At 51.2% G+C, this 4469-nt stretch overlaps 1 pseudogene across 1 annotated transcript; it reads left to right on the top strand.

Moving 5' to 3' along the window:
• The first annotated feature begins 3172 nt into the window (after positions 1-3172).
• LOC309797333 (speedy protein E4-like) lies at positions 3173-4045 on the top strand (annotated as a pseudogene). Its single transcript has one exon. The product of its transcript is annotated as a speedy protein E4-like (transcript).
• The last annotated feature ends 424 nt before the right edge of the window (positions 4046-4469 follow it).

The raw sequence follows: 4469 nt of genomic DNA, 5'->3' as shown, positions 1-4469 counted from the left end.
CTGCGATGCATCGTGAGGTGACACAGTGCCAGTTAGAACAGGGCTCCACAGCCTGCTGGGAGCCGGGGTGAGCGGTGGGCAGGCCAGCGAAGCTTCATCTGCTGCTCCTCATCGCTTGCATGACTGCCTGAGCCCCCTGCCCCCTCCCCCGTGGAACCACTGTCTTCCACGAAACCGGTCCCTGCTGCCGAACAGGTGGGGGGCCGCTGAATTAGAAGACATTAGGGACAGCGTGATCGCATTTCAAAAGTGTGGAGGAGGGGCCGGGGAGGGGTACGTATGGATATTATATGTCAGGAACAAAACCTATGGAGCTGTTGACAACCTTTCTCCCTCATACCCATGCCTAAAGGGGAGTCTTTTGTTTACCACCCAGATCCTTTATGGAACTGATCTGGGAGACAGTAAGAGAGATAAAGAGTCCTCAAATGGCCAGATTTGTCTTCATGAGAAGAGATGAAAGAGGAAGTAGTGGATGAGAGAGGCAGGCAGCCAGCCAGCCAGGCAACCAGGCTATGGAAGAAAAGAAGCACCTGGAGTTTTTAAAGACGGGGGAGGGGGAGGTCCTGGAGCAGCTACTGAAGACTCGCTGTATGGGAGAGAAGGCTGGGTGATGTAGGTTCCACATGTTCTGCCATGTCATGTGCTGTGTGACCCCTCCAGAGTCTACAAATACACCCGTGACAACGATCTAGAACACGCATGAGGTTTTGAGATCAGACTGGTGTTTCTTCCCCATGTTTCTGTGCTGCCCATGAGGTGAGAACAAAAGCTAGTTTAAGGTTGTACATGTATGAAAAACGCCAGGAAAGACACCCCAGAAATTGTCCCAGCAGTAACATCTGTCAAAGTTAATTATGTACTGGTGGACTTTGTTACAACAAAAGTGTATCGCATGTATAATTTTCATGGGCATGTAGCTTACTTTCACTCAGGACAGGGATGTGGGTGAGGCAAGCAGGGTGACTACAGTGCAAAATTTAAGGAGACACCAACTCTTAGCATCTTGCTGGTTCAGAGCCGCATGTAAACACCCCCGTGAGGGAGTGCCTCCTTCACTTAGCGTTCTACCCATCCTGCTGGCCTCACCCCATCCTGGCTCTGCTTGCCTTGTTGATCAGTTCTGAATCTCATTGAAATTCAAACTGGGATGCTATCTGCCACACACACTGTATACAGAGTACACTGCCATTCTGAAAGCACTTTTGTATATGTATTTCACTGTCTCTTCATGACAATCTCAGAGGAAATTGAGACTAGTATCATAATTCCCATTCTACAGATGGAGACCAGAAAGGTTAAAAGACCTGTTCCAGATCACACTGCTGAGTGACAGAAAACTCAGTTCAGCTGACTCTAATGATTATCATCCCCAAGTATTTCCATGATACCACCCACATACAAAACAAAGCAAACAAAAATTATCACTCATACCTATCATGAAAACAATGAATCTCTGAGGTGAACCTAGCCTAGATATTCATGCCTCCCATCAAATAAGGCCCAGCAGCTCCCATCTGCCCCCTTGGAAACCACGGAGGCAAAGCCCACAGAAGATATAGGCAGCCTCTAGCCAAGATGGCGCCCCATTAGCACAGCTCCTCTGAATTCTCTATTAGCAGCAGGTTTTCCGGATGAGCAGTAGGTCTTCACGAGGGCCTACAGGCAGGTCCGTGGCTGCTGGTTGGCACCAGGTGTGAGCCATGGGAACTCTGGGAGCTTGGCCGGTGTGTGTGTGTGGGGGGGAGCATCTGCACAGGAGACATGAGCCTAAGAGAATCTCTCAGCATTGGACATCCCAAAAGGGGTACATGCAGCTACTGGTGGTCGGCACTTCCGGGTTTTCACCTTGAGGTGAGCGGAAAGGAATAACACGGCATCACTAGCCATTAGCCTGGAGCTCAACCAGCCGGCCTGGCAACCTAGAAATTTGCTTAGGGAGTTAATCCGGAGTTAACCCAGGCAGACCCTGAACTACCCTGTTCATCTAGCTGTGTTTCAGAGCACAGCACGATTTCAACACTGCCTGTAATAAAAACGAAGAATACCCCTCCCCCTGCCCTCTGCAGATTCGTTTTTCTTGGGTCCCACTGGTACTTTCTTTTAAAACTAAGTTTAAAAATAAATCAGCAAAGCACACTCACTTGCCAATTGTGCCTTTTTTCCTTCCTTCACAAACCTAATTCATACCTGGCAGAATTCACCCTGTTCTTGTTTACCTGTTCCTCTAAGAATATGAATCCATTTCCCTCCAGCCTGGGTTTAGTCAAGCCTTTACCTTCCTCTTCTGTTAAAAAGAGGCAAACATACAGCAAACTCAAGTTCTATATTTGTGAAAACGTTAAGAGGAAACTACCCTAGGATGCTTACACAAGCTGTGTAAAGTGGCTTTAAAGAGGCTCTAGGGCGCCCTCGCTTCCTGTGCGTGCCTAGGTCGTGGCTGGCCATTGTTACCCTGTCTTGGCCTCTTGCGGGCAAACATTTTTGGGCCTGTGGAGCTGGACGCCGTCCGGGCCGGCCCGCAGCCAGCGGGAGTGGGCTGTGTGGGCGAGGGTTCGCGCAGGCCCGGTGGAGGCTGGAACTGTGACCCCCGAGCTCGAGCCGCAGAGGCTGGAACTGTGACCCCCGAGCTCGAGCCGCGGAGCCTGCGTTTGGGCTGGAGTGGCCGAGCGGCTGGCGGCGGTGCAGTGCCCGTCCGTCTGCAGCGCGCGGCAAAGCGAGGTCCCGGGAGGGACGTGGGCCTGAAGGGAGCTGGTGCCGTAGGCCCAGAGCCGGCTCCTCTGGCCCAGTGGTCTCGGGAGGCGGAGCGGAGGGACCCCGAGAGAGGAGCGCACCCAAGGAGCAGCCACCAGACCGGAGCCTCGGGAGGCCGGGGCCAGTGAGCGAGTCCTGACGGGGTCTGCCTCCGCTGTCACAGTCCTGCACGTTGTTCCAAGAGCAGCGGAAAATGCATCAGCCTCTGAGGCTTCCGACCTTCCTGATTGGAAGGACCAGACTCCTTGGTGCTTGGCAGCAGTAGTAGACAATAGAATCTCGCCAGAGCTTCTCTCCATTGACAGTTGCCCCGCACCTTGGAGAAGGGATGACAACTTGTGTTTAGCCCAAGTCCAGAAGAAGAGTTGGGACAAAGCAGAATCTAGGCTTCGAGGAAGAGAAGAGTTTGGGAGACATCATGGGCAATCGTCAACCGAGTTCCCAGGCTGAGGACCAGAACTCCCAGTCCAGCTTCTCAGGGTACCCCCTGGAGGTGACTGTCTATGAAGAAAGCCCAGGACCGTCAGCCCCCTGGGCCGGTTGCAGCTCCCTGCCTCAGCGCCCCGAATGTAACAGGAAGAGGTCAGTGGCGTTCAGAGTGGAGGTGGAGGGCGACACGGCCACTGAGGCTTAGGACACCTCGGTCGTGGAGTCGCTGAGTGGGCTCAAGATGAAGCTGAAGTGACAGCGGGTGTCTTCAGTGCTGCCTGAGCACCACGAGGTCTTCAACAGGATGCTCGAGGATCCCGTCAGTAAGAAATTCCTCTCCTGGGACAAAAACCTGGAAGTTTCTGACAAGTATCTCCTGTCGATGGTGATAGCTTATTTTAGCCGGGCCGGGCTCTTCTGGCAATTCCAGAGAATCCATTTCTTCATAGATCTCTATGTGGCCAGCGACATGGAAGAGGACAACCAGGCCCCCAAACAGGCCATCTTTTCGTTCCTCTATGGAAAGAACCGCTCCCAGCGTCCCTTGTTCCACAAAATGCATTCCCAGTTCATCCGTTCCATGGGCTGGAAGACATGGGTCACTCGGGAAGAGTGAGAGTAGATCCAGGCTTTTGATCCAGAGCTCTGGGTGTGGGGAAGAGATCGCGCCCTCTTGCCCCAGAGGCCCCAGGACCATGCAGGCCTGACGTCATTGGCCTGCACAAAGATCACAGAGCGCAGGAGAGATGGGGATGTTCAACACGAGGTCAATCCAGACACTGATAACAGCCGTGAGGAAGGAAGGGAGAAGCCTTTTGTGCAGATCATCGGGAAGAAGCCAGCATCTTCTAGAATGAGCTGAGGAGAGTTTTCGTGTCATACTCCTAGGAGTGGGGCGTGCTTCTAGGAGTCTGTGGCAGGACAATAAGAAAACAGGGTTTTATCAGACTCCACCCTTTTGGAAGGCACCACCCCAATTTTCAGATCATTTCATTCCCATCTCCCCTGAGATGAACATTGGAGGTCCCATTTTTTATAAACTTGTTTGCCCCAGTCTAGAAACATTTGAAGGTGGAGTGTAGGGGTTCAGAATAGGAGGGAATAACTTTAAAATATATAATTAGAGCCATAGGGTTCTGACTGATGACAACTTTCACTGGCTTATTTTGAAAATGTCACCTATAAAATTATTGTATTTTTATATTTTATATTTATATATTTATTTTAAATAGTTTTGAAATAGTCTTCATTTTGAAACATCTTGTTCCTACAAAGTATTTTTTTTT

This window comes from Mesoplodon mirus, assembly GCF_964341445.2.
Source record: "Mesoplodon mirus genome assembly, contig: HAP1_SCAFFOLD_247, whole genome shotgun sequence".
Classification (NCBI taxonomy): Eukaryota; Metazoa; Chordata; class Mammalia; order Artiodactyla; family Ziphiidae; genus Mesoplodon; species Mesoplodon mirus.
This window is presented reverse-complemented; position numbering and strand designations above follow the sequence as displayed.